Below are 25,594 nucleotides of genomic sequence, written 5' to 3' on the forward strand. Positions count from 1 at the left end.
AGGGCAGGGCAGACATTGTAGGAGGGTGCCACCAGTTTCAGCCTGTCCGCCCCTCCCCGCCCCCAGGGCTCTGGAGTGTGACTGGTACCTTAGAGTGGATGTTGCTCGACACGGGAGCCTGGCTGGCTGGCTGGCGGTCAGTGCTTAGCCAGCACCAGCCAGGGAAGAGGGCGGTGGGAGTGTAGCCTCCCAGGCGAGGCAGAAGAGGGTGTCAGCCTGTGAGTTCTCAGCCGGCATTCAAAGCCCTGGGCATGCCTGCTCAGTAAAGGGAACTGGGGTGAGGAGGGACCCCTGCATTGTGCCCATCAGCTCCAGAGCGTCCTCGCTCGAAAAGCGCTCCCTTCCTGGCAGGAAGAAGCACGCAGGCCTCAAAACCCGCTGCAGTCAGGGCCTATCCCCGTACCTGACCACACCGAGTGCCAGCCTTCCAACTGAGTTTGCCCTCCTGCCCTTGGCCCCTTACCTGCCTTTTCACTTTAGCCCCTGTAACTCGACAGAGTGATCCGCCAATAAATTTTGTTTAGCGAAACTCACGGCTTTTTGGGATGCTGTGCTAATGTCTTCCGTTTTTAATTGCGTAAATACATTATACACAGCTGGACAGGTTGCTTCCTTGCTGGCCCTGCTGTTGTAGATTGAACAGGATACAGTTTCCTTCAACTCACCGAGAATGCGTGGGGCACTTTATTCCTGTGTCCCGTGGCTCTTCTTCCTTTAGAAAACGTTATTTGGGTGAACATTTCAGAAGCACTCTTAAGATATCGAAAACTTGAAGAAAGAAAGGAAAAGGGAAACGCTTTCCCCTCCCCCAAACAATGGCTACATTGTGACAACAGTGGGTTGAGCTAAATTCAGCAACGTCAAAGGAAGAGCAATAAAAGCAGATGGATTGTTCTCTAAGCTTCACTTTATTGGATATTGTAATTGACATATAGTTGTCATTTATAATCATCTGTCCATTCCTGTGAGTTGGGAGCAGTAAAGTTAATTGTGGCAGCTCATTTGCATTAATCTCACCTCTGAAGGGTACAGTAACCCATTAATATCATGTCATGATGAATTATCACAAATAACATTGAACATATTGATTAACGATCTCTGAGATTTGTATCTCGTTAAAACATTTTGTTAGCTCTTTAAACTTTTAAGCCAACAACCATCACATGTAGGAGGGGTTTGGCGATCATCTGAGAGGTGGTGCTGGGAGGTGGTGTATACCGCAGGGTCACTGGTTTAAGGAGTTGGCTCACTCAGTTCCCATTAGATTTTTTTTTCCCCTCTACCAGAAGCCAAGTACGTTTTCTTGGTACATTTCTCCTACTTTTCACCAGATGACGGTTTCTTCGAAACTTCTACTCTGCTTGTGAAGTGGCTTTGATTCTCCACTGGAATGATTCCAATAAGATTTTTTTTAAGTTATCCTTCCAACACCCTAAATCGTGGCCTTCAGAATCGTTTACCCACCTAGGTCTGCCTGCTATTTGGAAATAAACATTTTGTTTTTCTTCATTACATCAAAATCTCACAACTTAAGACAGCCATACCTTGGATATGTGACAGGCTTCGTTCCAGACCACTGCAGTAAATCAAACAGCAAAATTTTTGAATTCTCAGTCCATATAAAAGTCCTCTTCATACTGTAGTCTACCACGTGTGCAAAAAGTGTTATGTCTTTAAAAAATATGTATCTTCTAATTAAAATATAACTTTATTGTAAAACATGCTAACCATCATCCAGGCTTTCAGCCAGCTGTAGTAGTAGCATCAAAGAATGCTGATGACAGGTCACCATAATACAGCGATAATGGAAAAGCTTGAAATGTTGGGAGAATGAACAAAATGTGGCCAGAGGTACGAAGCGAGAAACTGCTGTTGGGAAGACGGCACCAATACACTCACTCAGTGCTGAGCTGCCCCGGACCTGCAGTTGGTCAAAAAAATGCATTATCTTTGAAGCACAGGGAAGCAAAGCCCAATAAAATGGCTCGTGCCTGTGTGTTAACACGTGTTAACATAAACATAGGCGTGACTTGGTTGAACTATTGTCATTTAAAATACCAGTCGCTAAACCCTTTATTGTATGAAAGTGTCTTCCTCTTTTTCTGGGTGCTCTTGTTCATCAGGTGGCTGCGGAAGACTTTGCCTTCTCTGTGTCGCTCCGCAGAACGAACATGTACACAGGAGCAGCAGAGCAGGCGTCATGTCAGCCACACAAGCATGTGGACATACTAAAATGCTAGTCAGTTCTCTTTCCCAAAGCCCTGTCTGTGCAGGATTTCCTGGTAAAGGTTTAACTGCAGTGGATACAGTCAAGAGAAAGGTTGGCATAGGAGCAGAGTTGCAAAGCCTCCTTCTTTAGAGCTCTTTATGAAAGAGTTGTAAAACTAAGGTGGTATCTGAGCTCTCCAACTTGGATCTGTCTTCCACTTATGTTTATTACTTGGTCTGTTTGCCCAACATAAGTGTTGAACACACGGCCAATACTGGACCCAGTCTCCTCAGAGGAAGGGCAGCTGAGTGCCTGAACTAGAGATGCCTGAGATGCCTTCATTACTGCTTGGCTAGCTTGTATGGTCTTAAGCCCGGAGGGTGATTCTGGAAAGGGGCAGAGTGCGCGTACTTCTGCTTATCTGCTAAGACCTCCAGCCCTGGGCCTGTGACTCCCCATTGAGGCAAGATCGCGACCCCCATGTCTTTCCAGAAGCCAGCTCCTGGAAGGTAGGAGGGATGGCCGAGCCCCGGGAAGCCTTCTAATAGCTAGGAAAAGTCAGAAGCATGCGGGCTGAGCGCTAGTGGGAAAAATGGCTGCAAGTATGAATTGTTTGTACCTTTCCTGGCAGATGAGAGCAGTGGTACCACCCTGACTTCCCCTCGGATGCTCGCTCTTACAGAAGGGTCTTAAAACCACAAGGGGACCGTGTGTGCAGCTGGCTTAGCGCCTGAATCACCAAGGACAGGGTGGGTTGCTTCCTTGTAGGAGCCACTTTCCTTTCCGCGCTTTGTCAGGCTTGTAATGTTCTTCACCCACTGAGTATTTAACATTGGTATTTTCAAATCAAAGAACAGGCTTTTTGTATCCCAGGATAGTATCTTGTAAAGCCAGCCTCTTTATTACTTCACCCGTTTACGGCTTTATTACTTGCGATCTAAAGCCGGCTGGTGAATTATGCATGTTGGGGCTCCCTGCCCCACCTCCACCTTTTGGGGGTTCAAGAAAGGACAAGGGGATCTCAATGTGCATTCCTTTCCATCCATGGTATTAATCCTTATTCGTTCTAAAAATCTGCTAACGGAAATATTTCCATTCAGCTCATTAATCAATTGTGATTTTCATTCCCTTGTTTTGTAAAAGCTGTTGCAATAAATACTTTTTTTTTTTTTCACAAGGCGAAAATCCAAGAGATGGATGCAGCCAGCGTAATTAATTGCACCCAGTTACAGGAGATCAGCAAGTTTGTGGGATTCACATGCTGCTATACCATATGGTTGCCCAGTAGGCGAAAAATTTGATTAATGTTTTGAAGTAGATTTTTTTCAGCAAATATTACAGCCCCAGATGAGGTGTTCTTTTTTTCTTTTTTTTCCCTTTAACTTGCTAGTATTGTTACACTTAGCTGAAGGAACCAACCCTCTGATTTAAAGCTTAATAATATTGGGATCCCGTGAAAACTTAACATGCAATAAAAATTGCAGTCAGCCTGCCTCTTGTGGATACAGAAAAATAATGCATTATGTCTTTGTTTGTAATTAAATGTGAAAGTTGGAGTCTAGAATTTGATTTTTTTTTTCCCCTAAAAAGAAACATAACTTTTTTTCCCAAGTGGTAGAGTTTTGGTGTGATTTATAAACAGAATATTTGGGTAGACTTTTAAAAGTAAAACAAAACAAAAAGAGTTAGTGAAGTTTCTTATAAATTGCTTTCTCCATACCAATTAGATGGTCATGAATTTAACTATGAGTGGCATAGAAAAGTTTAAGCTATCTCTGCTGTTATCCTAAGGTATTAGTTTCATAACCAGTCAAGATATTCATAGTTAATTTCTCCTTTATTTAAAAAAGTCTCCTTTAGATTTTTGCATAAATTTATAGTCTCCCTGGTGGCTGAGATGGTAAAGAATCTGCCTGCAATGCAGGAGACCCAGGTTTGATCCCTGAGTTGGGAAGATTCCGCTGGAGAAGGGAATGGCTATTCACTCCAGTATTCTTGCCTGGGAAATCTCATGGACAGAGGAGCCTGGAGGGCTGCAGTTCATGGGGTCACAAAGAGTCAGACATAACTAAGCGATTTACACACACAGCCTCCTTACTTTTTTAAAACTATAAAGCAGAAAGTTGGTTTTGTCTTAAGGCTCCTTGTCAGGCTGGACACGCATCCTCTTATGCACTCTCCTGCTGGGGTCCCCCTCCAACTTCTTTGTCCAATCACTGGGAGAGAGTTGGCTCTTTGGTAACAAGACAGGGTACGGTAGGTCTGACCTTGGCATTCAGAAAAACAGCTTGAAGTTTTGCAAACATGTAGGAACTGGAGAAGGAAATGGCAACCCACTCCAGTGTCCTTGCCTGGAGAATCCCAGGGATGGGGGAGCCTGGTGGGCAGCCGTCTATGGGGTCGCACAGAGTTGGACACGACTGAGGAGACTTAGCAGCAGCAGCAGCAGCAGCAACTGGTGATGGACTTTGAGGAAAATAGAATAAATAAAATTTCTCCTCTTTGATGAATATGGCTTGATGCTTCATACAGTTGAGCTTTTCTGTTTTTCTTGTGACTTAATTTCTAATTGCCGAAGCATCATATGACTCTGCTTAAATTTAGATGTCTGTTAGTATGAACTCTTAGCTCAAGTGGTTAGAGCATGGTCTTTAGCCAGGCATCAGACTGTTCTGAATCCTCTGAGTCTTGGCCAAGAGAAAATTCTGTTTTTTTTTTTTTTTTTTTTTTTTTTTTTACTTTTTGGCTGCACCATGTGTATGTGGGATCCCTAGTTCTTGACCAGAGATTGGACCTGTGCCCCCTGCAGCGAACATGCAGGAGTCTTAACCCCTGGACCACCAGGGAAGTTCCGGAAATTCTCTTGAGTCACGAACAATGTCTGTAACTTTGGCTGCACCCCCCACCCCCACCCCATCACTGGTCTAGAGAGGTCCTTAGTTCAAAAGGAACCGTATTATCCGAATCCACCGAAACGGCACTGTGTGCCATCGGCTCTTAGCGGCCACACGGTTATTGCTCTTTCTCTGCTCTGTGTCTAAAGCGTTGGAGCGGCTCTCAGCATGGCCCGTTTTCCGATGGCTTAACGAGGGCTCAGGGGAGAGGCAGCAACCGGGCCAAGAGGACCATTGTCCTCTGATTTTGATTTGCCAAGTAAAATCTTTGAGCAAAGTGGTTAGACTGTTTTCAATAATTACATGGCACCAGGCTGCTAATTTTTTTTTTTTTTTGGTGAGGGAGGAAATTAGCTGAGTACTAGTTATCCACAAAGACATGAAAAGAAATGTTACAGTGATGTCATATTAAGAAAACAAACAAACAAAACTCCACAGAAAGTACTATAGCCCGTCTTTCTCCCTGGTTTGAGCTGAAGCTGTTTCTTTCATTTTCATTACAGCATCCGCTGGAAATTTTTATACTAAGGCAGTTTCTAAGACACCATTTTAGAATGTGTTTCTCTCAGACCCAAGTAACTTTTTGTCAAATTTCGTCACCTTTTGTAATTTCATCACTCCTAGCGAGCATGTTTTAACTGTGCAATTTAAGCAGTGAGTTTTGATTTTGTGTGGTCCCTTCCAATTAGAACCTGGTTTTTTTTTTTTAATTTAAAAACAAGGAAATAGTTTTAAATTTTTATTTAATACAGCAGGTGAAACACAAACAATATATGATCAGTTGGCAGGAGACTGTATATTGAATTATTTATGAGTTTACCTGTTTTTTTAAGCAGCACATACATATATGAAATTCATTAGGTGACAGGACAGATGATTCAGGGAAACGTCGGTGTGTTTGAGAGACCCCGATGAGAGGGTGCGGTGCCTGCGGCACTATGGTAACCTGAGCTCTGTTCCCAGCAGTTCGGTCCAGGTCGGTCTGATTGTTGTGGTGGTCGTCATTTTAATAAAATGCATTTGGAAAGAACAAGCCTCTTCACAGTGCAGTATTTTTTGGGGGGAGTGCCCAAAGGAGAAGAATGTATTTCTGGCCCATCTTTCGTTAGTAATACATACTGCCACGTGATGACATTACCAGAACGATTATCCTGACCTTTTCTGTCCCAGGGGAGCCCAGTACATCTGCACCATCTTCCTTCACATCTGCAAATTTTACTTCCCTGGATGGAATCCTTTGGAGAGAGACCATTGCCAGAGTATCAGTTCCCTTCAACGAAATTTCCTTTTGTTTGAACTAACCCCCTGGGATCAGGATTTACAGGTCATATCAGTGTAAGTGGCTCAGACTGGGTGATTTATCAGCAAGTATCCATCAGTTGAATGAATTTTGCTACATTTTTCAAGTGGGAAGAAATGTAAACAAGTTTAGGAAGGGTGGGGATGGAGGGAGTCCATCCTAGGGGCAGGAAATAAAAAATAAAATCCTTGGGGTCTCACCATTTGAGACTAGGTGTTGCTGTACAAGGCTCACCCCCAGCAGGAAGGCTCTGCTTTTGCCCGAGGTGCTCATTCAGCACAGGGCACCTCAGCAGCTGGGGCAGAGGGGCCCTGGGCAGAGAGGCCCCGGGCGGAGAGGCACTGGTAGAGACGGAGAGCGGGGGGACTCCGGCCACAGACCTGCCAAGGACACGGGAGTGCTGGGGGGACCGCTCTCCCTGGAGCTGGCCAGCCCGCGCCAGGCCATGCTGGTGTTCAAGTCGAATGCAAGAGAGCTAATGATTTTTAAGGTACTTTAAAGTGGTTTGTCTCTGGGAGTGCGAAGCTGGCAAGAATAAAACCTCTGCAAATAGAGCTGATTTTTGATGACCCACCGAAGGCAAGTGCTGAAAGTGGTTGGTGGGCTCCAGTGACCTGGATTTTGTCCCACGTCAGGAAAAGTGGACAGTTATCAGAGTTACTTACCAACGAAAAAGAGGAAAAGGAAAAAACAAGCTTATTTGGTTACAGAGCAGTGGGAGCGAACAGAGCTCTGGCTCCTGCAAGGAGCCGGGTCTGAGAAAGCGTCCACATTTGGGGTCCAAGATGAGTGGTTTCCCAGGGAAGGTATTCCACTGTCCTGGTACGACAGGTGAGAAGCAAAACTCCTGTGAAGGTGAATGAGGCTCCTTGTGAGCAGGGAGAAGCTTGAGACATTCAGGTCCATGCGTTTCGGTTACGAGGTCAGGCTTACTGTTGTGTTTTCTAAACAACCAATATTTGAAAAGACAGTATCGCAAAGTTTCGTTTTCTCTCAAACTACAGGAGGGTCTCATTCTTTTGCGGGACATAACAAATAAAGTAATATTAGCGGCAAAGAAAAATGCTGTATACTTGACAGTTTTTTTTTTTTTTCAAGTTTTACTGACCTGCAGTGTGAATCAGTAAGTACATCATAAATGTAATAATATTCACTGGTATTTTTCATAGTTACTTTATTTTGCTTTTCCTGAAGGTCGAGGTTATTGTATTTTATTTATAATCAGAAGCACATTAGCCCATGAATTCAGGTAAAGGAGTATAAAGCCGTTTCTATTAATTCCTTAAAATGTAATTGCTGCTGATGTATACTTGAACACTTTCATTTGTACATCTCTCTGCATTTTTTATTTTTCCTTTTCTAATGACATGTTTGATGAAAAAGAGCCTCCTCAATACATACCTGTTTGGGGTTTCTGTGTTTGAAATTTTATCAGAGGCTTTGGGTCTGGCCAAATAAAAATCACATTGGAGCCTTTACTTAGGGAGCCTTCTCTGAACTGACCTGTCAGTGTGTGCCCACGTGTTTATTTGTAATTAAGGCTAAGATGCTCTAGAACGGCTTTGCCATGAATCTTAAAAACCTAGAGACACTTCCTGGTGAGTGATGTATGGCCGTTTGCTTTGGGTTGCCGCTGAAAAGAGGATTGTTCCTGTGGCATCTTTAGGGAGAACAGCTTTCCTGTGCGACTCGCAGCCTTAACCGCCTCCAACTCCTGTTGTTCGGTAAATCTGTCAGAAGGGTCTGCGAGGGACCGTATTTATGACGCGAGTGTAGAGTGGTCAGTCTAAAAAGCTCCTTAGCGTAGTACTTTGAATTTTAAATTACACGCATAATTCAAAGGTAATGTAACTTGCAGTGTCGGACTTTAGTCCATTCCGTTAAATGGAGAAAAATGACTGACGTTTGGAATGACTTATTGATTCTCGGTGGGAAAATGACTTCTGTAATATAGGAAGCATGGTAAAAGGAATAGCTTAATTATTTAGGGAGCACTTTTCAAAATACGCTTTTACAGCAGTACAAATTGTGTGTATACAAATTGTACAAGGAGGTTCTTTCTTTCTTTTTTAATACTCTCGGAGAAAAGTTATGAGAAGGCTTATATTATTTAGTTGCTAAGACAGAGTTTAATTTTGCTTCCAATCCTGGAGGCTGTAACTAAGAAAGATATAAGGGCTAATGAGAAGTTTCTAAATGCCTTAAAAAATATGACTTGTTCCAATTGCCATTTCTTATTTACATTATACACCAGCGAACGTTGGGAGACCTTGACTGCCAAGATTTACAAAACACACTTCTCTCTCTCTGTCTTTGGTTTATGGTGTTTTTCAACAGTGTCATGAACTCACTTAATCTGATTTCATCAAGTAAATATATGGGAAGTGGAGATGACATACTTTAATCTGGCATTTGAGGAAATATTCATAAAATATCAGATAAAATATTTACTTTGGCCTTTTCCTTCTGATCTCTCTTTTGATTCACTGTGTATTCTTTGCTTAAGAACTACAGCCTAACGGTATTTTGACTGCAGTCCACAGTGTTGGCAGCCTTTCAGATAAACAGCATATTTGTGGTTAATTGGTTGAACATGTTCTATAATTATAATTATATTAAAACCTTAATGTGCTTGAACATTTGCCCACCAAAGGCCACTCGCGTGAACCATGTTAGGTTTCTGTCATGATCGCAGAGCTGGCTGGTGGCCTACATCCTGCAGTTGAGGCAGGACCAGGGACCTGGGACTAACACAGAGACTGCTCACCATTTCCTTCCGAGACCGTCGTTCGGACAGTGGCAGACACTGAGTGTGAAAATTGCCTCCTGCCTGTAACTTGTAGATTCCCGGGTTTCAGCCCGGGGGCTAACGTTTCTTCAGATTTTGAAACCAGACTGACTTGGCTTTTTATCAGCATTATACAACAGTCATAAAAAGCAAAATTAGCACTTTATCAAGTTCAGAGCCAGTCGCCAAGGCCACCACGGAGCAGGGCAAGTCACCAAAGCCCACTGCTTAGACCTGGGCAGGGAGCCATGGTGGAAATGAGCGGAGGCCTGACGGCCAGCAGCTGGGGTTGCAGGGCCCCTTCTCTGCCCTCACGGTGCCTGCTGGGTTGGCTTCGTAGCCAGCGATCCCCTGGACTTACCAGCCGAGAAGCCCAGGATTTTCTTCTTAGGTGTCAGGGTCAGCCATACCGTGGTCTCTGTCCCCATGTATAAATCAGGGTCTAAGAACTCCTTCTTTTTTTTTTTTTTATGGCATGAGGATTTTTTTTTTTTACATTTTTTAGTGGTTGAAAAAAAGAGTCAAAGGAAGAAGAGCATTTCATGATCCATCGAAGCGTATGAAATGCAGACGATAGTGTTCATAAAGCGTTTCATTGGGACGCAGTGTGTTCATCTACTTATGCATTTTGGTCTGTGTCTGTCGGAGCCGAGTTCAGCAGCTGCAGCAGAGATACTGTGGCTCTTAGAGCTGAAGATATTTACCATCTGGCCCCTGAGAGGAAAAGTTTGCCAGCCCCTTGATCTAAATGACGTCCTTCAGATTCTGTCTCCTACCAGCAAGATCGTCCGGTCGGAACAGGGTCTATTCCTGTCCAGTGCTTGGCGCAGAGTTGGGGATGTGGGTTGGCTGAATCAATGAATGAATGCAGGGAAGGCAGGCTGAAAGGAAGGAGGGGAGGGAGGGAGAGAGGGGAAGAGAGAGAGGAGATCAAGAAGCCGCCCGGAGCTGCGAGTACACAGACGGCTGTCGTCCTCTTCTCTTTGGCCCAGCAACTGGGCACAGTTTATAAAACTTGAAAATCTGTCTCCAAACATGTTTGAATTGATTTTTATGGTCTTTTAATTAACCCAATAAAAATGGCAACAACGCAGCAATTTTCAGAAAATGCCAGAGCCAGGTTTTTTTTTTTTCTTTTTTAATAGCTATGTGTGCAATCCATGTCACACCCACTCACAATTATTTCTGTGGTCCAAAGAATTTTCTTTTGAACCAAGGATACTTTAAATGAGGATTTACTTAAAATATTATGTTCTATATCATTAAGGGAGGGAGACAAAAAGTACTTCCCATATTTTTTTTTTTTTTTATGGGATGGAGCAATTCTGGCACTGCAGAGTACGGCAGGAAATTCCATCAGGTTTTAAGCACGCTGCCCGTACCCTAAAGTATTTGGAGGGACTCATAGAAGAACCAGATGAATTCAGGCGGATCTCAGTTCCAGAACTGAATGTACCCTTCGTCAAAATACTGTGCAGGGTTTTCAGGGATGGACTAGCAAGGTGAGGATTCCAGTTCAGAATCTTCACACTGGTGACGCAGGCTGGATGGTTTCTGCCAAAATGTTAGAAACTCCCAGAATCTCATGAAGGTACCCTGCCCACCCCCAGCCTTGTGGGCACACACGGGCGGGGTCACCCTCTCTTGCTGTTCCCCTTCTAGTCTCATGAAAGCACCTTTCCCACCCCCAGCCTTGTGGGCACACTCTGGCACGGTCACCCTCTCTTGCTGTTCCCCTTCTAGTCTCATGAAGGCACCCTGCCCACCCCCAGCCTTGTGGGCACACACTGGTGGGGTCACCCTCTCTTGCTGTTCCCCTTCTAGTCTCATGAAGGCACCCTGCCCACCCCCAGCCTTGTGGGCACACTCTGGCGCGGTCACCCTTCCTTGCTGCTCACCTTCTAGTCTCATGAAGGCACCCTGCCCACCCCCAGCCTTGTGGGCACACACTCACGGGGTCACCCTTTCTTGCTGCTCCCCTTCTAGTCTCATGAAGGCACCCTGCCCACCCCCAGCCTTGTGGGCACACTCTGGCGCGGTCACCCTTTCTTGCTGCTCGCCTTCTCCTGGCCTGGCCTCTTGGCCCCTTCAGCCAGGTTCTCACATGGCCTGTTTCATAGCATCATTGGGGCCACTTCAGGGCTGATGGTTAGAACCTGGAGGAAGGTCAGGGCTCTCATGCCATCTTGCTGAAGGGTGTGTCACCTACAGTTTTACAGATGAGAGTTGCTGGGGTGGAGGGAGAGGGGCGAGCATTAATCTAGACAGAGGTGCGCAGACCATCTGGCTCAGGTGTCGTTTTCTGGTCCGGGAGGAGCAGGCTGTTGGGGGGACGTTGGAGCAGAATGGAGGGGCTGCTGGAACTTCCATGGGAGATCTTTGCGCAGAGAGCATCTTCATCCCCGTCACTGGTGCCCAGCGTCGTCAGACGAAGACAGTGGTTCTCAGGCTGGCGCGTGCACGGCGTCCTCTGGAGAGCTGTTAGAACCCACCTCCCTGGGCTTCCCCTGCAGGGCTCCTGATTCCAGAACTTGTGCAGGAGGGCCCAGAGATCTGCACTTTCAGTGACTTCCAGATGACAGGGTTGCCGCTGCTGGGTGATCACACTGGATGAAGGGTTCTGCCAGTTTCAGCCTGAGAATCCTGGCTCACGGGATAATAAGATTTCTGCTGCCCACAGCTTCTTTTGGTCATCCGTACAGCAGGATCTTTCTGAAAATTTTTATTTGTTACTTTATGGCTGTACCAGGTCTTTGTTGCTGTGAGAAGACTTTCTCTAGTTGTGGCCATGGGGGCTACTCTTCTCTTTGGCGCACAGGTTCAGTGGTTAATGGTGGACAGGCACAGTTGTTTGTGGCACGTGGGCCCTTCCTTGACCAGGGCTCAAACCTGTGTCTCCTGCACTGGCAGGCGGATTCTTTACCTCTGAGCATCGGGCAGGATCTTACATTCTGAGTTTGAAAAACCTCCCAGTTAATTTAGTAAAATGCTTTCGCCATCATTGCTTTTAAAGCTGCCCTCCGAAGTGAGAAAACCTGAAGAGCTATTCGTTTATTGAGATAATTTGTTGTAAATGTGAATTCTGCATCACATTTGGAAAATACAAAAAACCCTACTTAGAACTCATTGTGTTCAATCTGCCTGTCCCGTTCGGTGTTTCCTGTATAAATTGGATATACCTGCTGCCGCTGTTGGTTTTGCAGTAATAATACTTTTCTACATTAAAAAAAAAAATCCTGAAATGAAAATGTAACTTAGTCTTATTATTGTAATCTCCCCTCGCCATTTTTGCATGGATCATTTGTTTGTGAACTGGTTATTTCAGGAAGGGCTCAAAGGTAATTTCATGGTTTATAGCATTTATATTGGCGCCTTTAATGAGCAAAAACATATTGTTTTCTAATACACGAAACTAGGGATTCACATATATATATTATTTTCATTTCCAAGTATTACATGTATATCAAGTTTAAGACATTGGGAACAACCAAGTAAAGAAATTATACTTCTGTACACAGGGGAAATATGCAAGTTTTGTGATGCAAAAAAAAAAAAGAAGAAGAAGAAGAATCGCTGTTTGCAGGCTTATGAGATGATTTTCTTTCTAATGCACCCAGATGATGTAGCAGGGATCTGCTCTTGTGTTTGTCCCTCATACAGCAATTCATATCTAAAAATATGGTAACATATGGCTTTGTTATTATTTAGTTTAGGAATTTATGCACCTACAGGAGTTTTGAGAGCTCTGGGTCTCATTCAGATGTTACTACACAGCAACTAAACAGGATAAGCTGGGGCGGGGAGTTACTCAGCTCCATAGGTTATCAAGATTTGACCAATTCACTTATTTTTTTGTTTTGTTTTTTTGTTTTTGTTGTTGTTGATGGTGTTTATTAAACCCAAGAATTTTTTTTTCTTTTTTGCAGATGGCTCTCTTTCCGCTTCTTTATTCTGTTTCTGAAGGCCAAATTGGTGAAAGCTTTGGGCCCAATAAAAATATGGTCTGGATTGGAAAAGGGCTCAAGCTTCTTTTTCCAGGCCCGGAGCGAAGCGGCTCTCCGGCTCCTGGTTCATTTGATGTCGCGGGGCGTCCTTGACACCCCCACGGTCCCAGGCACAGGCCCTCCCCCGCCCCTCCTGAGCATGTTTGTTTTACAGCTCCTGCACGGAGCCTGCAGCTGTGTAAACCCTGGAAGGGTTTCTGCCCAGCTTTGATCTTTGCATGGATCAACAGTTGCCCTCCATCCCTGAACCCTGTTCCACGGCCTCCGTGTCTCTTGGATTTTTCCATTTTCTGGTCGTTACAGCGTTGCATGGGGAGCTTTCCAGCAGCATCCCCCGCAACCTTGGTGTAGAATTTGGAAGAAGCACCTTAAGCCCATCCTTTGTAGGAACCTATTAAGGAGTGATTTTTACTTGATGCCAAAAGATACACCGTTTAGTTTCCTCCCAAGAGGAAATCTGACACCTTCCAGTAGACTTGAGAGAGTCTGAGGCGCTTGAACATATTATGGACTGAAAGAATGTTTAAGGAACAAGCACGGTGTGGGTGTTTTTTTAACTCCTGAAAAGTTCAATCGTTCCCTTAAACCGTGGCCTAATAGCTGTGTCAGAGGTAGGCTCTTGGGCTGGTACAGCCTGGCATTCTGTTTTGTTTAGTAAGCTGGGGCCTCCGCATGGAGGATATAGAAGCCACGGGTCCTGTCCCTACAGTCTGGTCCTTGTTTTAAAGGCTTCACGCAGGGCACAGGGAAGCTAGGTGGAAATTCTGAAGAGGGAACCGTCATTCCAGCTGAGGTGATCCTAAATGGCTTGCGGGGCTGGGCCCTAATGCCTTGGCAGGATGTTGAGCTCAGAGATGAGATGAGGTCTTTCCAGGCAGGAAGAGCCACACAGAAGGTCATGTATAGCAGAGCACAGGAGACCGGGGCCTCCAGATTCACGTCCACTTGGGTTTGTATCCTGGCTCTGTCGTTTACTATCTGCGTGATCTGGGGCCATTTGGTTAAATCTTAAACGCATCTCCGTTTTCTCATCCATGAAAGAGGATTAATAATAGTCTCTTCCAGGAGCTTCCCTGATGGTCCAGTGGTTAAGGCTCTGCACTTCCACTGCAGAGGATGGAGCTTAGAGAACTGAGACCCCATAGGCTGTGCGGTGCTGCCGGAAAAAAAAAAGTGTCTTCCTTCGAGATTGTGTGAATTAAATAAGAGAGTGCGTGTCGGTGCTTTAACGCCGTCCCTGGGACGCAGTCCGCCGCCAGTGAGTGTTAGCTTCTGCCGCTGCTGCACTGCAGCTGTCTTCTCACCCTCCTGTCCTTCCTCCTCCACGCTTTGATCCAGGTTTGCACCAGAAAAGATGAGCATTTTGGATGTCACAGGAGCCTGGGGGCTAGGTGGGAGAATGTTCTGAGATTCGGTTGGATAGTGAGTCTTAATCACCTGGGGGCTGGGCAGAGCCATATCCTTCTCTGTGTCCCTAGAACCCCAGAGAATGGGTCTCTGCTAGAAAGACTCTTGCCTGGAGGGTTTTGAATGCCTGGGGTAGCACAGTCTCTGACACCTGGTTGAGTGAAAGTGAAAGCAGCCTTCTCAGCCTCTCATCCCAGGAGTGAGCTGTCCTCCCTTGGGGCCCGGCCCCTCCTCACCCCCAGAGCCTTATATATACACGCGACCTTGATCCCTTGAATATACTGAACCCCGATCGCCTACTTGGATTAGGAGATACAACCAAGACAGAATAATTGGGGCTGAAAGTACAAACCAGCGCAGTCAGTTTATGGTGTGGCTCTGGTTTCTTCCATCTGTGTTGAGCTATGGGAGGAAATCCCTCTTCTTATCAAGCAGACCACCGTTCTGTTGCCACTGAAGACAGTGGACTGAGACAAGGGTTGCATGGTCTCAACTGCTGTGTGGCACGGTTTGGCAGGAACACGGAGTCCAGGAGAGAGGCGAAGAGTCTTGGCTTGATCTCTAGGGGCCAAGAGGAAAACTGCGAAACCCAGATGGTGCCATCACTTACGAAGGACAGTGCTTAAAACAGGAGGAACGGCATGGAAATTAGAGACAGCTTAATTTTTCCCCATAGTAATCACCAAGTCTGTTCGATTTTCTTTTCTTTTGGAAAATGAATTAAATCTTTGAGAGAGCGTATACATTTCAGAATAATTTCCTGGGTAGGCTTCCTAACTTTCTTTCTTTTTTTTACCCTTTCTACATCCCTAAATAGTTCTTCGTGCAGTGGCATGACTAGCGGCTCAACTTTTTCCAGGAAATGATTCATTACTTTATAATTCCAATTCACTAACCGTTTTCAGCCGTGCAATAAATTTAAATCCTTTACTATCAAGATAACATTTTTTCTCCTGTCATGGAGATATAATGATTGGAAACCATTTTTAGAAGTTGACCCTTTGGGGGACAGCTCTTAGGGAGCTGTCCTGTACTCCAGCCCATAACTTGTAGATGTCAGTGTTTCCAGGGCAGGGGCCCCGGGCTGCAGGTCTGCCCATTTTTCCAAGTGCCCAAGAAGATGCCCTTTACAGTAAGTGTGATGAAGAGTTCATTGGGTGAATGGGAAAGACAAGAATGTGCATTTGAGTCCTGTGGTTCTGAGAAAACCACATCACTTCTAAAAACAAAGGCTGAGTGATAATGCCGTCGCTAAGGCGTACTCTGCCCTCCTGGAAAGCGGCTGTGAATCAGGCCAAGGTCAGAGAGCTCAAGTGGTCCGGTGTGTCACAGAGAGCAACTCTGCGGTCCATCGTATCCCTTCGTCTGTGGCTGACTTGCTGTGTGATTGTAGGGGAGTCACTGAGCCTCTCTGAGCCTCAGTTTTCTCAACAGTCAGTTGAAGGAATGGGTTTAGTGTTCTTTGGGATGCCCTTTAAAAGACCCTCAGGTTGGGATCTCAACAGTCAGACCCTCTTCTCTGTAATACTAATGGGAGTAAATCTCACTTTTATAACCATTTTCCACATGCTACTTCTTTGTAATACCTGCTTTTAAAAGCGTTTTAAAGAAAGGTAAAATAAAACACTGAAATTCTGAAAGTAACAGGTTTCTTAACTTTTGGTTGTAGAAATTATTGAGTGTATAGAAAATTCAAACAGTGATAGTACAGTGTATAACTATATGCTCACCACCCAGATTCAATAATTGCTAGTGCCTTAATATATTTAGTTAGTCCATCAAGCCATCTGTCTGTCCATCCATCCATCCCATTTATTCATCCATCTATTCGTCTGGCCATCCATTCATCCATCCACCCAGCTGCCCATCCGTTTATCCGTCCGCTTCTTCAGCCACCGATAGATGTATCCATCCATCCATGTATGTATGTAAGTTGTGGACACTGACACTCTTTACACTTAAATACTTTGGCAGACATCTCCTAAAACCAAAGTCCTTGCTCTTTGTGATCACATTTATCAACATTATCGTGTCTATGAAACCGAGAATAACTCACTAACATAAAAGAGTGTACCAAGATTTACCCAGTCATACTCAAAATGTCTCTGTTATCTTTTGGTTTTCAATCAGTCTGCAAGTAAGTCTCGAGGTTCACATGTAATATTTGGTGTTACATCTTTTTACTCTGTTTTAGTAGGGGGGTTTTGGGGGGATTAGGGGTCACAGGTTAGTTCATGACCCGATACTGTGGATACTGTCAATTTCTTTTTCCAGCTAGCAAGGCTTTGTTGTTAATTTTCAGTACTTTTGCATTATCAAGGAAACTTAATTTCTTGTACATCTTGTTGTCTTTTTGTGAATCTGATTTCGACTTCCAACTCAGCTAAGACTGACTGTGGGAAGGATTTCCTTTGGTGAAACTTGGGAGGAGGAAAAAGGTGTTCATGAGGACTGTGAGGGTGTCCTGTGTTTCTCTCAGCAGAAGAAGGCTCCCCAGGGCTCTGTGCCACAATCAGTAACACCAAAAAAAAAAAAAAAATTGTGGGAAGAAAGATTCAAGTCTCCTGTTAAGAAACCAAACCCTCCAAGACCTCAGGGCTCTTTGCCTATAATTAGCACACAGGAAGGAGCAGTGTAGATCAGGACGGCCTCTTGTCCCTGCCGCCCACCTGGGAGACGTTGGGATCCTGGGATGACAGCCCCCTGCCCCCTGCCTGCCTCGGCCTCACGAGTGGAGTGCAGAGGGTGGGATGGACCCTCTCTCTCCTTCAGGGGAGGTATCTGGCATAGAGCTTAGGGCGCAGAGTGGAGGCTAATCTGCCCACAAGTTGGTTCCTGCATCAAAGTAACTTACTTTAAAATTAGATGAGGTTTCGAGTGTGTTTATCATTCTCCCCGGGTCATGAGATTTGACAGGCCAATATATCACTCGGGAAAGTCTGAGGACCCGCCTGCAGCTCCCAGACTTTCCTCCCGCCTCCCTGCCTCCGCTTTCACATTTGTCTTGGCGCAGAGCGGGCACAGGCCACGGCTGCGGACACGACTTCCAGAGGAGAACACCCAGGGTCACGTTCCTCTGTATCAATGGACATCACCTGCCAACAGGATGTGTTTTGTTTTGCTCACACGGTGATTTTAAAAAATGGCTAAGATGCAAATACCGATTGGGAGACTTCACGTAAAAACCTGGCATTCCAATTAGACTCACAAATGGGAGCAGGGGGCTTCCCTGGTGGCTCCGTGGTCAGGACTCTGGGCCCCCAGTGCAGTGAGCGCGGGTTCGATCCCTGGTTGGGGAACTAGGATCCCACACTCCATGCAGTGTGGCCAAAAATGAAATAGAGATAAATAAAAGCAAAAACTGGTGGAGGAGGCAACAATTAGCTGGAGCTGAGTACAGGCATCCAAAGGGCATGTGGTTTCTCGCTGTCCATCATCTCCACTGCTCCCTAATGTGTCCCCTCCCAATTTAAGCAGCTTTATTCGTTCATTCAGGCTTCCCTGATAGCTCAGCTGGTAAAGAACCCGCCTGCAGTGCAGGAGACCCCAGTTCAATTCCTGGGTCGGAAAGATGTGCTGGAGAAGGGATAGGCTACCCACTCCAGTGTTTTTGGGCTTCCCTTGTGGCTCAGCTGGTAAAGGATCTGCCAGCCACGCAGGAGACCCGGGTTTGATCCCTGGGTTGGGAAGATCCCCTGGAGAAGGGAAAGGCTACCCACTCCAGTACTCTGGCTTGGAGAGTTCCATGGACTATATAGTTCATGGGGTCGCAAAGAGTCGGACACGACAGCGATTTTGACTTCACTCCGTTCATTCATTCTTCTATCCTTCGAACCTGCTTTCCCGGTACCAGGGGAGGGAGAGCCTTGAAACCTCTGGTTAGGCCACTTAGAAGTGAAATGAGCATCTGGGAAAGAGGGAGCAGCAGTGGAGGAAAAAGCTGTGGCGTGTTCTGAATGCTAGCAGGGCTGTTTCAGATTTTTATCCTCCCTAGTTCCCTCTGGAAGAATGAGCCCAGCTCCCATGAACTGATTATAAGTCTCTAATTCAAGTTCCAGTCATCGTGAAATGGAACAAGCCTATGTGTCTTCCATGTGGCTTGAATATATGAGCACTTTTTAAATTTTGAGGATGAGAAGTCTCTCGTTTTTGGTAACGATAGAATGGCAGAATGTCACTCACCCACCACTTGGGTGTCCGAGAAGGGTCATGGGTGCCAGACAGCCCACGTCAAACAGTCGCCCCTTGAGGATGGATGGTTGAAGTTCGTTTGAAATGAGAAATTGCCAGTGACCTGAAACCCATCATTATTAACCTTGTGGCAAAACATCGCCATAACCAGTAGCCAACTCATTTTTTTTTATCCTTTTTATTTTTTCTTTTCGGTTGGAAGAAAGGCTCATTGATGAAAGTTGGCTCAGTTCTTCTTGTTTAAGTTAAGTGGTTGGACCACCAGGAAGAACGGCTTTCCTTTGATTGGGAACAGGGCCTGACCCAGATGTGTTTCACACGGCGTCAACTTGGGCCGCACACCCCACCGCGGATTCGAGCTGTGTTTATATATAGACGCCCGCCCACAGAGCAGACCACGTGGAAAAGCATCTCTGTGTTACCCGCCATCTAAGTCTTCCCTGAGAGCAGCCTTTTAGTGCTACAAGAAGCACCTACAGCTTGGGTGCCTCTGCAGTGAATGGGTGCCTCCTTTCTTCTTCCTTCATGTGTAAATGGAACAAGTGACACGCAGCAAATGTGGGGTAGGAAGGGCTCGTAGAAGCACATGATGGAATAATGATATCCGTGGTCTCCTTGGACATTTTTCTGGTAGGAGATTCCGGAAGGCTGAGCCCAGCTGTTTCCAGCTAAGGCTCCAGTGGTTGTCACGTGTTGTCTGGTTAAGCAATCAGAGTCTCACTGGAGGTTTCCCTTTCCCTCCGGCAATAGGTGTTTTAGGATCCTGCCTTGAGGCACCCACATAAGTCCCCAGAATCACTGAGAGTCCATCTAGGCATTCTTCCCAAAGACCGGTCCCTGTGTAGCCTCAGCTGTCCACTCTGTGTATAGCATCTTTTCAGCGTATTTGTTGGGCTTGTTTCATTTGTGACCACCAGAGTGTATTTCTTACTTCAGATCAAAGAGTCTAGAAATGTGAACCCCGTGCCTTCCTGTGCTTCCCGGAGAACCCCGCTTCTTCCCACAGTTCCCCCATCCGAGTTAGCAGAATTCAGATTCTGGTCAAGTGTCGTGACCCTGGGGCTTCAAGAGCAGAACCAGATCCCACATGTGATGTCCTGTGCATCTGGTGGGATGAGGGGAGCCCAAGTGGGTCCTGTGCCGACTGAGGGCCACCTCCCTACAGTGCTTGCATCAGCTGGGGCTTGGCCTGGACCCCAGCTTTCCCCATCAGGGGTTCGTCTCTCTTGTTATAAGATACCTGGGGGGAGGCCATTGAGTCTGGGGGTCCATGTGCATGATGCTCTCAGGGGGCCAGGACTGCTGTGGGTTCTCCCCTCAGCCCTTCTTAGCACATGGCTGCTCAGCCTCCGGGTGTCCTGTCTACTTCCTTGACAAGAAGAAAGGGGATACCAACATGTCCATCACAGACCATACATAGCTGCAAGGGAGTCTGAAAAGAGGGCCGTCTTTCCTGGGTGCTCTTAGCAAAGATGACAGGGAGAGCGATCAGAGGGGGCACCCAGCAGCGTCTGCCTCAGTGGTCGTGAGCTTGGTCACCAGAGTCAGGCCGATGCCTTGGACTTGACTCTCTGGACTACAGTGTAATCCTGCTTAGTCTGAAGGTTCCCCTCTGTAAGGGGGTAATAACTGAACCTATGATAGGATTGTTAAGGCTTCCCTGGTGGCTTAGAGGTAAAAGAATCTGTCTGCAATGCAGGAGATCCCAGTTTGATCCCTGGGTTGAGAAGATCCCTTGGAGAAGGGAATGGCAACCCAAATTCCAGTATTCTTGCCTGGAGAATTCCATGGACAGAGGAGCCTGGTGGGCTGTAGTCTACAGGGTCGCAAAGAGTTGGACATGACTGAGTGACTAACATTTGCACTTTCAAGAATTGCTGAAAGGATGAAGCGAGCTCAGATGTGTGTGGTGCTTAGGTTGGCGTCAGTGGGTGTGGGGTGACTGTCCCAGCCGTGAGCGTTGTGGTGGTTGTCACTGGTTTTCCATCTCCCCCTCCCTCCTGTCTTCCTCCACTGCCGTCAGCATCACCAGCGTCCATGGCTCCGCCCTCACACCACCGAGATACACCGATTGGTGTTTGTTTGCTTTTATGATCACATGTCCAGAAGTTACTCAGCTTTTCCCGTAAGAACATTCACTTGCCGTGTTTCCTTCTACCCTTGGATTTCCTTAAGCTATCCTGGAATCATTTCTGTCATTTCTTGCAAAGCGTCTCCCTGGGCCCTGCCCACACCACAGGGCAGGAATCTATCTCATGCACACATTCAGGTTAGTACACACGATGTCTGTTGATGGAATGAAGTAATTTTTCACTGAATACCAGGGACAAGCTGATTATATTCCCCTTGGAGCTCATTTGTTCTCCTGAGAGCACGGCCACATTTCCAGATTGATGGCTTTAGCTGTATATCCAAAGTCCTTGCCCTCACAGCTGATGCATGGACCCGAGTCTATAATAATACTAGGGGTCCTCATGATGCTGTAGCCACCCCCGTCCTGCCCCCATCACGTACGGGGTGCAGTCTGTGCTCTGGTCACGGTGGAATGCCGCACCTCGTCTCGTGGCATTGGGCATCTCTCTGGGATGGGGGTTCCGTGCCTTGACCTGGCTCTTGGGCTCCAGTGTGAGGGTAGGGCTGGTGAGAATGGAATTTTTCTCACCTTTGCCTACTCTGTAGCATCACTACCTTACTAAGTAGCATCACTACCAACAAAGCTAATAGGGTGACAGAATTCCAGCTGAGCTACTTCAAATCCTAAAAGGTGATGCTGTTAAAGTGCTGTATTCAGAATGCCAGCAAATTGGAAAACTCAGCAGTGGCCACAGGACTAGAAAAGGTCAGTTTTTATTCTAGTCCCAAAGAAGTTCAATGCCAAAGAATGCTCAAACTGCCACACAGTTGCACGCATTTTACATGCTAGCAAAGTCATGCTCAAAATTCTCCAAGCTAGGCTTCAACATTATGTGAACTGAGAATTCCCAGATGCTCAAGCTGGATTTAGAAAAGGCAGAGGAACCAGAGATTAAATTGCCAACATCCATTGGATTATAGAGAAAGCAAGAAAATTCTAGAAAAATACCTACTTCTGTTTCATTGACTACACTAAAGCCTTTGACTGTATGGATCACAACAAACTGTGGGAAATTCTTAAAGAGATGGGAATACCAGACCACCTGACCTGCCTCCTGAGAAACCTGTATGCAGGTCAAGAAGCAACACGTAGAACTGGACAGGGAAGAATGCACTGGTTTCAGATTGGAAAAGGAGTACATCAAGGCTGTATATTATCACCCTGCTTATTTAACTTCTATACAGAGTACATCATATGAAATGCCAGGCTGGATGAAGCACAAGCTGGAATCAAGATTGCAGGGAGAAATATCAGTAACCTCAGATATGCAGATGACACCCTTATGGCAGAAAGTGAAGAGGAACTAAAGAGCTTCTTGATGAAAGTGAAAGAGGAGAATGAAAAAGCTGGCTGAAAAAAAAAAAAAAAAGCTGGCTGAAAACTCAGCATTCAGAAAACGAAGATTGTGGCATCCAATCCCATTACTTCAGGGCAAATAGATGGGGAAACAATGGAAACAGTGACAGACTTTATTTTGGGGGGCTCCAAAATCACTGTAGATGGTGACTATAGCCGTGAAATTAAAAGACGCTTGCTCCTTGGAAGAAAAGCTATTACCAACCTAGACAGCATATTAAAAAGTAGAGATATTACTTCACCATGAAAGGTCTGTGTAGTCAGAGCTATGGTTTTTCCAGTAGTCATATATGAATGTGAAAGTTGGACCATGAAGAAGGCTGAGTGCTGAAGAATTGATACTTTTGAACTGCGGTGTTGGAGAAGACTCTTGAGAGTCCCTTGGACTGCAAGGAGATCCAACCAGTCCATCCTAAAGGAAATCAATCCTGAATATTCATTTTAAGGACCGATACTGAAGCTGAAGCTCCAGTACTTTGGCTACCTAATATGAAGAGCTGACTTATTAGGAAAGATCTGATGCTGGGAAACGTTGGAGGCAGGAGAAGCAGGGGTTGACAGAGGATGAAATGGTCGAATGACATTGCTGACTCCATAGACATGAGTTTGAGCAAGTTCTGGGAGATGGTGAAGGACAGGGAAGCCTGGTGTGCTGCAGTCCATGGGCTCGCAAAGAGTCGGATACGGCTGAGCAACCAAATGACAACAACAAGCCCCTGAGAGAACCGAGTGCAGTGTGCAGAGGCGTGACCCTCACTAGTGGAGACCAGGAGCCACCTCTGAGGGTAGGGCCCCCCTGCTGACAGCATGAACATGAGCCAGCAGGCATGGGCTCAGGCATGGGCTTAGACAGCCCCCAGGAGATGGACCTTGAGCATGGCCCCGTGCCAGCTGCCTGCGTGGGTTTGAGGAGTATTTCATGCACCTTGGGCTCTACAAGCCTGAACTAACTTGTCATTTGTGAGCCTTCTCCCAGAAGATGTGAGAGACAGATACAGGAGTTGTGAAGAGTGCCAGATGGCCTGGGGGTTACCGAGCAGGAGGGGGATGGTGTGGTGTGAGCACTCCGGCGGCCTTTTCAGCACTCGCAGGCTGGTTGTAGTGCTATTGATCATGCTCCCTGAATGTCTTAGCCTGAAAATATATATATATATATTTTTGGTAGTACAAGGCCCAATGTGTATAAACAAATTCCTTTCTTGATCTTCTACGTGACGGACATTGAACAGATTCAGGTTCGGAGACCTCAGTTCCCTCCCCAAGCTCCAGAGTGAGGGGATTTATAACTGGAAGGGAGACAGAAGGTGCATGAAACCCCCTCAAACCATCGCCCCCCCATCCCCCGTCCCGCAGGAGCACCTGCAGACACTGGGCTCCCTCTGTGTGGGGCTTGGTGAGCTGGTTTCCTTCCTGGTGAGAGGATGTTAACTCTTTGAAGACTGGAACTGCAGGAAGAGTCCATGTGTGTTGGGGCCTGGACACATCTAAGTGTAGGGACATGCAGACCAGGGGAGCCAGGAGACGCAGCCCCAGACTACTGTATGTATGTCGTTATTGTCACCTCTGTAGGGGTTTGGCAGTGGGGAGAAGGGCCAGGATTGAAGGCCGCGGGGCCCTTTAGCCTGGCTGTTCACGCTTTGCTGCTGTTTAGTTGCTAAGTCTTTGCCGCTCCATGGGCTGCAGCCCACCAGACTCCTCCGTCCATGGGATTCTCCAGGCAAGAATACTGCAGTGGGTTGCCATTTCCTCCTCCAGGGGATCTTCCCGACTCGGGGATCGAACCCGTGTCTCCTGCATGGGCAGGAATTCTTTGCCACTGAGCCACCAGGGAAGCCCTGTTAATGCCCAAGTGTTTTTAAAGGGGAACCGTGCTCCCATATGACTTGTGTAATAAAAATGACTTTTGTAAAGTAGCCTGGGGGGTATTAGTTTTCTATGGCTGCCATAATAAATTACCTGAAGCTTAATGTCTTCAAACAACACAAATGTATTACCTTCTAGTTTTGGAGGTCAGAATTCCAACACGGGTCTCCTTGGCCAAAATCAAGGTGATGACAGGCTCTCTTCTTTCTGGAGGCTCTAGGGGAGGGTCCATCTCCTTGTCTTCTCTGGTTTACCGAGACTGTTCACATTCCTTGGCCCGCGGCCCCTTCCTTCCTCCTGCAAGCCAGCAGCATTGGACCGAGACGTTCTCAGACAGCCACGTCTCTCGTCCTCGCTTCTGCCCCCATTGCCCGTGTTAAGGCCCTTGTGGTCACTGATGTGAAAGGCATCTTCCCATCTGGAGGCAAGCAGACCAGCAGTCCTCACTCCACTTGCAGTCTTCATTTCTCTTTACCAGACAAAGAACAGGAAGCACCTTGGAAACCCTGCCGGGCACACCGGCGAGACTCCCTGAGCGTGTGTTCCTGCCGCTGCCGCGCCTGACCGCAGCTGTTGCGGCCACCTCCGCCATTGCTGCTGTTACCCTGATTTAGTGAACTGTCTCAGCTTCTCCCTACATTCACAGCCACCTGGGGCCCCTCTGGGAAGTCAGTCCGCGCATGGGATGGGAATTCTTACTGGGATCTGTCACAGAGAGAGGCCTTCTCTTTCATTCAGATGTCTTGAGCTCTTCTGGGCAGTTCGTTCTAGTTTTTATCCATCTGTCCTTTCAGCTGTCTATCCATCTATCCATCTTCCTTCGCACTCACACGCCTACCAGTCTAGCCAGTCAGTTATCCATCTGTCCTTCACTCTGTCCATTCCCCCATCCTTCTGTCCATCTCTCCATCTGTCCATTCCTCCGTCCTTCTGTCCATCTCTCCATCTGTCCATTCCTCCATCCTTCTGTCCATCTGTCCATTCCCCCATCCTTCTGTCCATCTCTCCATCTGTCCATTCCTCCATCCTTCTGTCCATCTCTCCATCTGTCCATTCCCCCATCCTTCTGTCCATCTGTCCATTCCCCCATCCTTCTGTCCATCTCTCTATCTGTCCATTCCCCCATCCTTCTGTCCATCTCTCCATCTGTCCATTCCCCCATCCTTCTGTCCATCTCTCCATCTGTCCATTCCTCCATCCTTCTGTCCATCTGTCCATTCCCCCATCCTTCTTTCCATCTCTCCATCTGTCCATTCCCCCATCCTTCTGTCCATCTCTCCATCTGTCCATTCCTCCATCCTTCTGTCCATCTGTCCATTCCTCTATCCTTCTGTCCATCTGTCCATTCCTCCATCCTTCTGTCCATCTCTCCATCTGTCCATTCCCCCATCCTTCTGTCCATCTCTCCATCTGTCCATTCCTCCATCCTTCTGTCCATCTGTCCATTA

At 46.6% G+C, this 25,594-nt stretch overlaps 1 protein-coding gene across 2 annotated transcripts in view; it reads left to right on the forward strand.

Moving 5' to 3' along the window:
* Window positions 1-25,594, forward strand: part of WWOX (WW domain containing oxidoreductase) — a 915,505-nt gene that overhangs the window by 150,304 nt on the left and 739,607 nt on the right. The gene's annotated exons all lie outside the window — the stretch shown is intronic.

This window comes from Ovis aries, chromosome 14 (assembly GCF_016772045.2).
Source record: "Ovis aries strain OAR_USU_Benz2616 breed Rambouillet chromosome 14, ARS-UI_Ramb_v3.0, whole genome shotgun sequence".
Classification (NCBI taxonomy): Eukaryota; Metazoa; Chordata; class Mammalia; order Artiodactyla; family Bovidae; genus Ovis; species Ovis aries.